General features: G+C 35.8%; 1 pseudogene; it reads right to left on the reverse strand.

Annotated features, from left to right (window-relative positions):
- Positions 1-3016: 3016 nt before the first annotated feature.
- Positions 3017-7096, reverse strand: LOC125411144 (ubiquitin-like domain-containing CTD phosphatase 1 pseudogene; annotated as a pseudogene).
- Positions 7097-12000: the final 4904 nt, after the last annotated feature.

Here is a 12000-nt window from a genome sequence, read left to right on the forward strand (position 1 = left end):
TCTTTGATTTAGCTTTTATCTCACTTGACTGCATTCCATTGGGTTATACTGATATGGAGAACTTGAGATATATACAGCACCATTCTTAGTCTTTAGATAATACATTACTTTGAACAATTTATTAATGCTCATGATTACATTCTAGATGGCAGAATTTACTTGCCCCCCTAGAAGTCAACATCTGTGATTCTATAGTTTTATCAGTTATGATCTTCTTAATAAATTTTTCAAAAAACAATTAGAGTGAACAAAGCTTACTTCTATCAGTAATACCTTCTGATAACCACTGAATAGCAGGTTTTCTTATGATAAAGGAAAGGACCAGAAGAAATGAAGTGAACATTTAGCAACCCCTCCCTTTGTATGCTGAGTGGTGATGTCTTATATAAAGGTCATGATCCTCCAAGACTTGGCAGCCATAAAGCAAATGGAGACAGAGATGCAACAATAGTAGGCAAAGCAAAGGGGAATGGTGAAATAAGCTTCATTTATTTAGAGTATTGATAACTAGTGCTTGGCATCCGCATCTAAGCTGGGACATAAACCACTGTGAATGCTCTCATTGATTGAATACAAAGCAAAGATTTCAACTGGCCTGATGATATTTTATAGAATCTCTGTACTTTGAAAAGGAGTTAATTACTCATTTGAGAAGTTGACTAATCACAGTATTTTATTCTCTTGAATTCATATAAAAAATGAAACAATAGAATAATCATTTTTGATTTCTACTTCTTTTTTGATACATGAATGCATTCCATTCATTTTGTGTCTTTCTGGTTCCAAATTCATTTGACATTCTGTTGAGAAGTTCAGGAAATAACCCAGATGACATAGGTGAGATTCTAATTCATTAAGTGCAAGGTGGTATGCACAGATCTGCTTTTTATGAGGACTGGAAAGGAGAGCATTCTGAGTTGCACAGTAGACATGTGGCTTTATCCTCTCTCGGAACAGCACCTTTTATCAACAGGCCTCTATTTGAGATTTATCATCCTGAGCTGGATGCAAATAAATGACTTATTACCATACCAAAATACCAAATTATTTGCACTAAATAAAAAGAAAAGAAAAGAAAATTCAGGTCAAATTGAGGCACAATTTTCTTTCAAAAAATTTGGAAAAGTAAGGCTACAGTTTCAGATTTTGGGGTAAAGGTTATTGACTATGTTGACTTTTTTACTGACTTACATTGTTAAGTTTACCCTTAATTCAGTACTTGGCTGTGCCAATATTTTATAGAACAAGAAAAGAGACATCACGCATCTTATAAAATATATTTTATTCTGAGTGATGTTTCATCGATTATCATGATGATTATCATCATCATCAATAATCATAAACTTTGAGCTAATTCTACGTTGTTTAGAGATCTTTTCAAAATCCACCTTGTAAGGGCCATGTCTGTTAAGCTGAAAGTTAGTGGTTATCAGGTTAGACCTTGTAGCTGAGTTTGTATGGGTCCTCAGGTGATTATGGTGATGGTGGTTTAGGGACCACATGGAGCTCCTGTAATGGGTTTTAGTGGGTGTCATAATAAGCATTGGAGACTTGTTGAGTATGCATTCTCAGTCATAACTTCTCAAATCTGTCACTGTAGCTCAAAGGCATGGAAGTAATACACAAGCAAAACAGGGAGTTAATACCAAAGGAAGTTTATTTTTATTATCAAGACATGTGATTAGATTTGGCCACTGCTGAAACTCAGATTACTTGCCAATCTCTGGTCTAGAGCAGTTTTTCTTCACTTCAGAATGTTGGGATTCTTGGAAGCAAGAAGCCTACTGTTGTCAGACAGAGATGGTACTGCCTTGCAGGATGTGGAAGGATGTGCTTTGCTCTTGTGCACACGATTTCTGCTCCACCTTTGCAAATGTTAACACTAAGGTGAACAACCATAGCAAACATTTCTCACTTCCTTTTTATCTTCTGATTCCTTCATAAACAAAGCAGTAGAGGGAGGAATCAATTTTGGAACCCATCACATAATTAAATGAAGTTGTTATTTTGAAAACTGCTAAAGATGGTGGCTTGGGTATAACGTGGTACTGGCTTCCAATTAAAACCTCGCAGCTAGGTAACTGACAAGAGACAAATGTCACCAATAATCAGTTTTCAAGGTGTGCATACCAATTAGTGGATGAACTGATAGACTTAATATTTAGAACAGGGGTGAAAATGAATCCCGGTCTTTTAGTCAATGCAATTCCCAGAGAGTCTAGGGACTCCTGCTGGCAAGAATCAAAAATAATTTACAGAGTGACACCAAGGTGCAGTTTCTCAGGTTTTCAAGATTATAGCAGCCACCCACCTCTGAGAATTTGTTAAAAGTATTTACCTGGGGAAATTTATCTTTTGAATACAGAAGCAGAAAGTTTGGGTTTGGATTGAGAATATCTGGGTTTTATTTACTTATTTTATTTTTAAATGTGTGCATGTTTGTGCATCTGTTGTGGGTGTGTTCCCGATATTTGAGGTTGCATGAGGTCCAAGTTCAGGCAGCTGTGAACTACTCAATACAGGTGCTGGAAACAGAACTCTCATCCTCTGGAAGAGCTGACCTGACACTGAACTGTTGAGCCATCTCTCCAGAACAATTGGGTTTTATTTTTAAGATCCTTCCCATGTGAGAGAGTGCACAGTAAAGTCTTAAACTCACTATTCCCTCTTGGATTTGAAAACAGAAGATTTCCAAATTTTTCTTTCATTCATTCAAAAGTCAATCAACAAGAGGAACAACAGCTAGGCCACTGTTTCTTCTTGGTCCACTTGTGCTGAAAAAACAAAACAAAACAAAAACGAAGTAAAACAACAACAACAACAAAAATCCTCTCAAAAGCTGAAGTTTCAGGTATTGATATCCATGTACTCATGACAACCACAATTTAATGAGGTGATTACAAAGGGGTTCAAGTTCCTTATTAAACGCCACCGCTGTTAACACCAATGTTCCTCCTCAAGTTCACAGAGACTGCGGACCGAAGGAGAGAGGACAGCCTGAAGGGCCTCTGAAGTATCATGGTGAGTCTCTGGTACTTGCACTCAGTTCTGAGCTGCCAGAGTCACCGCCGATCCGGTACAGAAACTCTTCGTGGACAAGATAAGAGAGTACAAATGAAAGCGACAGACACCTGGAGGACCTGTTGATGCTGGCCCAGAGTATCAGCAAGAGCTGGACAGAGAGCTTTTTAAGCTTAAACAAATGTTTGATAAAGGAGACACGAATACGTTTCCTACCTTCAAATTTGAAGATCCCAAATTTGAAGTCTTCGATAAACCCCAGTCCTGAAGAATACTATAAAACCTATCTGGTAATTTAGTTGTACAAATAATTAAAAAAATTCAAATAAACTTTCATTTCACAGTTTAAAGAAAGGGGGGGGGATTCAAATAACTAATGGGAAGAATATCATGAAAAGTCAGTTTTGGCAAAATAAGAACACTTTAGGTCAAAAGAATTCCCAGTTTTGTAAAGAAGTCAGATATACTTTGTAAGGAATCTCAGTGTGAACATGTCTTAAATTGTTGTGTACTTGGGACTGAATTAATTTTTATTTGAATACTTTTTTTCAAAAATTGTGCTGTGCTTAAATATAGCTGAAGTAAAATGATCTGGGCCGGACTCTAGAAGTCCTGGTCCTGGTTACAATAAAATCCAGCTGACCAGAGTTCATTTGATGGTGGTGCATGCTTTTAATCCCAGCACCTGGAAGGCAGAGGCAGGCGGATCTCTGTGAGCTCAAGGCCAGCCTGGTCTAAAAGAGCTAATGTCAGGACAGGCTCAAAGCTACATAAAACTTTGTCTTGAAAAACAAAGCAAAATAAAAAGAACCCCTCCAAAAGAATTCATTCTAAGAATAATGATGGTAACACAGTATATAATTCCTAAGTATAAGAACTAAAAGAAGAAGTTGAAGATAAGGCTTATGAAAATATTGCTTGATTCAGCATGTGATTACATCTTATTAATGTACAACACATCACTATTTAAATAGGCATCTTATTCATTGCTTTCCATGATCAGTGGTTGATTCACTAGTTCATATTATAAATCATGTATATCAAGTCTGCCCATATGCAGAAACTTGCCAATAAAACAGTCGTCGTTAATTTTATTCATTATGAACTTGGAATGAATCCACTCACTGTGTTTATTACTCCAAAAATCTAAAAACATCTGTCATTCAAAATTTCAAAATGCATGTAGGATGTTTTAAAGTGAGATGCTATTTTTAACTGTAATATATTCATTAGATAATTGTTGGGTTTCAGAATGACATTTTATTCAAATATCCCATATAGTTTGAGTGGATTCACCCTCAGCCCTTATCCTCTTCTTTCCTCCTCTTAGTCTCCTTTATTTCTTCAGATGGTTACCTTTCGATTTTTAAGACATATATGGGAGTACAGTTCCCAGAATACCTCTAACTCACTCATTCACTCACCCACTCACTCTATCTATCTATCTATCTATCTATCTATCTATCTATCTATCTATCTCTCCCAAAGACACTGTTTTTAAAATTACACATAGAAATCTATCTCAGATCTTGCACACACACATACACACACACACACACACACACACACACACACAAATATATATAATTTTGTGCAATATTTTGCTCGACTGCAAAATGATGTTATATCTTCACTAAATAATCTATTAAATGTCTTCAAAAACAATATAGTAAACAAGATATTTTTCATGGAGCTAAATTGAGTCAATAATACATCAATCTTATTTTTTCCTCAGTTTTACACCATTTCTGCCATCATCTTTTATTGAGAGTATAATTTCCCACTCTTATTGAATGCTCCTGGGTTGGGAGGATCAACATAGTAAAAATGGCTATTCTACCAAAAGATTCAATGCAATTCCCATAAAAATCCCAACAAAATTCTTCACAGACTTGAGAGAACAATAATCAAGTTTATATGGAAAAACAAAAAACCCAGGATAGCCAAAACATCCTATACAATAAAAGTACTTGTGGAGGCATTACCATTTCTGACTTCAAACTCTATTACAGAGCTGCACTAATGAAAACAGCTTGGTATTGGCATAAAAACAGAGCCAAAAAGAGGAATATGGCATGTACTCACTCATAAGTGGATTCTAGCCATAAATAAGGGACATTGAGCTTATAATTCGTGATCCCGGAGAAGCTAAATAAGAAGGTGAACTCAAAGAAAATCATATAGTTATCATCACATGAAACTGAGGTGAAAATGGGTGTAAATAATAAGTATTTCTTCTTCTGGTATCCTCTTAAATTTCTTTCTTCAAAACCTTAAAGTTCTTGTCAAATAGATCTTTCACTTCCTTGGTTATAGTTACCCCAAGATACCGTATGCTATTTGTGGCTATCATGAAAGGTGAAGTTTCTCTGATTTCCCTCTCTGATTCTCTATCCTTTGTGTATAGGAGGGCTACTGATTTTCTGGAGTTGATCTTCCAACTTGCCACATCACTGAAGGTATTTATCAGCTGTAGGAGTTCTTTGGTAGAGTTTTTGGGGTCACTAATGTACACTATCATATCATCTGACAATAATGAAAGTTTGACTTCTTCCTTTCTGATTCAAATCCTCTTTATCTCCTTACACCCGTTTTCACCTGAGTTTCATGTGATGACTGAGGGAAGAGAGACATAACAAACCGGGTTATTATTTCAAGGCTGATTTGGGGCTTTACGATTTTAAGTGGGGGAAAAACTAGCTAGTTTCAAGATAGGTTTAGTCTTAGACTCAGGCAGATGAGACAAAAGCATAAGACAAAGGCATAAGACAGCTGGTTCCAAAGTCACAAGATGCCACAGGTGGATTTACTTTTCTACACCTTTCCTTTGTTTTCCCATTTTTAGAGGGTTTGGAAAACACCTCAATAATCAATGTCAAGTAGCAGTTTCTTCAGGAGTAAATTAATATAAAGGGAAGAGAACTTCTTTAAGCACTTTGTTATGTTCTTCAAAAAATACAAAATTAAATTTGCAAAGCATTGGAAGACCATCCACTTTATTGTCCAGCATAATTATGGTAATGCCTAGCAGAGAAACAAAGGATCATGGGTCTCAAGGACCTTAAGCTGTGAGTGTACCTGGTATCTGCTCTCCTTGCTTCTTTGAGAGATGCCTTTCCCAGTACTTGTGATTCAACTACAACAAGTCATAGGGCTTGGCTATCTCCCAGACATACTGAATGAGCTTTATCAGTTTTCTATTTTATTTCAATTTAGATGAGCTTTCATGAAAGACCTCATTATCTTCATTCAATTCTATGGATTCATTAGAAATTTTTTTTCTGTGTCATCAAACACACACACACGCGCACACACACACACACACACACACACACACACACACTGCTGTAGAACTCAGTTTTACCCAAATGACACCAAGAGACTTCACAGCTTCTTATCAGTGACTCCTCTCTCCTTAGAATGTATAAGGTTATAGTAGTCCCTACCAGCATGACAGTAACCTTATAATTGGCATTTACTATCATTCCCAGTTCTTTCAATTTGACTAAAATCCTCTTCATATTTCTTTCATTGTTATTTCAAATAACAATGTCATAATCTTCAGAAACAGATGTTAGAAATTCTTGGAGATATGGTTTCATTAACTCTACCCCAGTCTCTGCCCAAGATCTATTATCAAATAATGTACAATTGATATTCAGCACCAGAAGCTGTTTCCCTTGCCTGAGCAGTTCAGTATTTCCACTTTGCACTCCTTGACTCTGTAAGATCCTCAGTAAGTTTTCTTCCCTCTTTTCTACTTTAACTACTTCAATATTCAATTTCAAAGTTATTGATGTCATCATGGTCAGGGGAAGAGCATACAATGTCGACCAATCTCTTCTCATAACTTCCCATCATGATTTCGAGATTTGGTTTTAGAGTGAGAGCTCCAAGTTTAACACCATATCTTCTGGGGTTGCCTTTAAGTTTAAGTTAATTTCTGGTGTTCAAGGAGCACTCTTATGAGAGTCTTGAGAAATGGCCTTTGATCTAGCACAGAATCATCTTCAGAAAGTGTGGTCACCACCGGGTCCTCCTGCTGACCTCATTTCACAATGATGGGAAGTACCATGTTGAAGTTTATGAAATGGCAGCCTCTATCAGAACAAACCACATGGAGTGCTGCAGAATCGGTCACAGAGGATGCAAAAGCTGACCACAGTAGAGTCTAAGGAGACCAGAAGTCTTATCAAAGTGTTTTTAACATTGCAATAAGTATTGAAAAACATCTCTTGGATATCTTATGAATAAAGTTAATAGCTCTTTTGTATGAAAAATGCACTCATTGGGTTGAGGGCTCTGCACAGTACCTGAAAACAAATATTAGGATTTGGATTTGGATCACCAGTCCTCAAAATTAAACAAAGTAGTGTGCTCCTTTATAGTTTATAGTTTATAGTACTGTAGGCAGGAGCAGAGAGTAAATTACTGAAGCTTTCTGGCCAGTCAACCTAGCCTATTAATGAACCCAGGTCCTTTGAAAGGTCTTGTTTCAAAAGGCCAAAGTGGATAGCTGTTACAACAAGCCCTGGCCTGAATGTGCATGACTGTGCTTGTCTGCATGTGTGTGTACACACACACACACACACACACACACACACACACACACACACACACTTTAAATTTAATTTTAATATAATTAAATGAGGTAGTCAACTTTAAAAGTACAAAATAAATGTTAATTAATATGGAACTCTATGAAACCAACTGCACAAAGAACTACAGTTTTAATAAACAATACTCAAATGAGAAAAAAAGAATTATGTGGTCAATTATTTAGAATATTTGCTTTCAGGGACTTTTCAATAACTGTAATTTGCCAGATTGTGGGTCTTCATTGAAAATACATGACACTATCAATTTTTAAATGAAAAATAAGCACAAAAACAAACCATCAGTGGAAAATGAAAACTTCCAACCAATCACAAAATCTGTATTCTTTGCCAGTTGTTTCCCACTGCTTGGAAGATGACTGTGATCTTCTTAGAGTTGCTAATATTTAACAACACAAATAAACTTTTCATTAGCTGAAACTCTGACCAAAATGCTATTAAGTAGCAATTTTGATGTTGCTTTAAAATTTTTCTGGCTTGAAGATTCAGGCTCCTTTCCAAACAATCCTCCAAACCAAAATATTCTAAAGTAGTAGATGTTTGACTGAGATCTTTGCATGAATACCAGATTCAAATTAGTCAGTGAGAAGTTATGCCCTTTAACGGCAAAATGTTATTTCTTCCATATCTTTTCTGGCTTCTCTTTGTGTGACGCAGGGGTTATTTTTTGGGATAGATCTCTCTCACTCTCTCTCTCTCTCTCTCTTTCTCTCTCTCTCTTCCTCTCCTTCTCTCTCTCTCCGTCTCCCCCCTCTCTCTCTGTGTATGTGTGTGTGTGTGTGTGTGTGTATGTGTCCTTCCCTCTCTTTCTCTAAGCTAGTCCAAATAGTATTATTCTCTACCAATGATTGACAATTTTAATGGAAGAAAGGAATGATGAAAATAGTTGTAGTTGTTGAGGAATGTGGGAACGTAAGGTCTATGCATTAAAAACCAAGCAAAAAAACAAATGCTGGGACATAATTGAGAACATTTTTCCCTTGGCTTTTTGTCTCTATTAAATAATAATTTTTACTAATTGTTAAGATGTTGTAAATATTGAGTTTTCTTTATCTCATTCTCTGCTATTTTGTGTTGGAACAAATTTAGTGTAAAAAAGCATATAGCAAAGAATTATAAAAGTTCACTGGAAACCCCTAATAACAATATCAATTCATTTGCCCTCTTCAGAACAGGCGGTTTATGTTCATGTAGGTACTTTATCCAGACTCCAGATGAATCAATTCACCAAAACAACTTTGTTTGCTTTAAAATATAAGAGAATACAATTCAATTCTTCAGGAAGCCTTACTATTTTTTCATTTAAAATGTTGCCACCTTTAATACACGAAGAGAAGAAGATACAGGAAGAATGTATGACAAAGAAAATCCCCAGATCCTCAATTTGGCAAAGACAATAGACACTTAATCTTGCTTTTCTCTATTCTTTCTATTTGTTACTGAATAATAAAATTGGTTCCTTAGGAAAAATGAATAGTACTCAAAGGCTTAACAATTCTTTTTAATGTAATGAAAAAGAACTTATTAAAACAGTTGCATACTCTCAAAGGAACTTTGATAAAGACTTAAATTTTGTGAGTAGTTTTAAAAAAAAACGCAAAGGAAGACTATGTGGACTCACAGAGTGGGACCTACTTCCTAGCAAAGTTATAAATTAAGTAAAATATGAATATCTTGTGGTCGAGTGCTATCTACAAGGCCTATGGGAGGAAATCTAGATGTCTGCCTATAGAGACCAAAACTTTGAAGTTTCAGAACATGTGGCCAATGAAATATTACCTTCAGATGTCCATTTAATCAGAAGGTCTAATGATCAAGTTCATAAATGGCACAAGTGCTTTCAAAAACACAAGAAGTAGCAGTTAGAAAGAAAAAAGTTAAAGTTTGAATTTTCTTTAAAGACAAAGTAATGTTCCTTTTTTATATGACATATACATTGTGTAAAGTAACTTGGAGAAGTGCAAAGAAGGTAAGTAAAAGTTTCTTTGCTTTTGTTTTATGGTTTCTCTGACAATGTGTACAAATCCACAATGCAGACCAATCAGAGTCCACCTCAAGAGCAGAAATGATTGTTCTTTCCTGGTTGAATGTATACAGGTGTGCAAATGCACAAACCTTTGTTCTTCTGGGTATCCTTTGGATTCTAGGTGACTCATGCACTGAACAACCTCTTTACTTCTCCACAACCATTTGTTGAATTCTTAATCCTGAAAGTAAAATGTTTTGGGAAATTAGGAAGAGTGTTCTATTTCAGAACTGAAAATTCAGAAATGAAATTTTAATTTTAGTACCAAAAAATTTACACTGTTAAACCCCGAAAAATATAAATGGCATTGCAATATTTAGAGAAAGAGGTTTACCATTCAAGCTAAATAAAATATTTCTCTGAGTTTTGTATCCTCAATATAAAGGATGCAACTGTAAAAACTTGAGCATTGAGGTAACTCTTGCAACGTTGTCATTGTCATACTTCTTTGTGAGTCTTTTCATCAGAAGTGCTTGATTACAGAAGCTCACTGGGTCATTCCTAGAAGTCTCTACTCAGTTCCAATTCTACTAGTGTGTTTAGTTTTCAAACACTTTCTCATCTCTATTTTTTTCCACAGCTATAATAAAAGAATGATCACAGGACCTTTCTTAGCTTAAGTGTAGCCAGTACTAGGTATCATAAACAATTAACTTTTTACTAACTGATCTATAATTAATATGTGTAATGGTTCTTGACAGTACTATCAAGTAGCAATTTTAGACATAGACTTTAAAAACTGAAAATCCTGCCTGAAGACCTTTGAAACACTTTATTTTGCTATGGTTGTTTGCATAACAGCATTTGAACAGAATTACGTGACTTTGTATGAAATCTCTTTTAGAAGTAATGCAGAAGGGTTATTTTCATGGTTCATAAAAAATGGATAGAAGTGACTGATAAGTTTAATAATTAGAGATACAGTGATACTTGATCATGTATAATTCTTCTCTAAAATAGTTATGATGTAGAACCTTCAAATTCGTGAAGCTTTACTGAAATGAGAAATATCATGGAAAACCTATGAAGTATTCCTATTGTATTTCTGCTCAGTGGTCCAACACAGATTACAACAGGAGATGGGGAATACACTATCTATCTGATATGACAAAATGTACATTAAATAATATTTATAAAAATAAAGAAGGCGCATGGAGACATGGCTCAGTAGTTAAGAACACTGCCAAGCCGGGTCGTGGTGGCACACACCTTTAATCCAGGCACTCAGGAAGCAGTTGCAGGCAGATCTCTGTGAGTTCGAGGCAAGCCTGTCCTAGAGAGCGAGTTCCAGGACAACCAGGATATACAGAGAAATTCTATTTCAAAAATTATAAAAAAAGAATACTGCCTGGTCTTCTAGGAACATTTGTTCAGTTTCCAGCATCCTTGATGGTCTGTAACTCCAGTTTCAGTAGATCCAACACCCACTTCTGACCTCTGCAGGCACTGATCAAATATTCTGGACAGATATACATGCAGATAAAACATATATATGCATTATAATTTTTAAAAAGAAAAGGTGACATTCTAATAAATAGCAAAATCAAAAATCAAATCCTAATTTGTTTTCATTTAAGTTCTCATAATTTGACATACCTTAAATCTAGACAACTTGGGTGGTTAGGTATAGGAAACAAAAAGCAAGACATGTTAGAAAAGTTGAAGTTTTCCAGTGTTGAGATTATTTCACTTATTGATAATTTCCAGTTGCATCTGTTTTCCTCTAAGTATTGTGATTATACTTTGATTTACATCTAAACAAATTCCGTCTTGTATTTGTACATATTCTTTATCTATTAGTCTGTGAACTGGTAATTAGTCAAATGTAAATTTATTGACAATTGTACATAGTGAAGTTATCAACATACATATGCAAAATCACTGTACTCTGTTGACTTAGCACTTCACAGATAAACATTGGAATATATGATGGTCACACGGCAGATTTTTGATAACTTTCTGTACTGATTTCGATAGTGGCAGAGGGTTATAGTGCAAGCAGCAATAAGTAATGGATCCATTTCATCTGCATCATTGCAGCGTTTTAGCCACTTGTATTCTTTTTTTTTCAAAGTTTATTAAATTATGAAAGTTTCCATTTCCGCTCCTCCTCCCAACACTCTCCCACTCCCCCCCTTCACCTCCTCCTCCCTCTCTATCCCTAAGAGCAGTCAGGGCTTCCAGCCCTGTGGGAAGTTCAAGTTCCTCCCCCCTCCCTCCAGGTCCAGGAAGGTGAGTATCCAAACAGACTGGATCCCAAAAATCCAGTATATACAGAGGAAACAAGTCCCAGTGTCATTGTCAACGGCTTTTCAGAAAGGCTCCGGGCCAGCCACA

Source organism: Myodes glareolus, chromosome 25 (genome assembly GCF_982192425.1).
Source record: "Myodes glareolus chromosome 25, mMyoGla1.1, whole genome shotgun sequence".
Taxonomy (NCBI): domain Eukaryota; kingdom Metazoa; phylum Chordata; class Mammalia; order Rodentia; family Cricetidae; genus Myodes; species Myodes glareolus.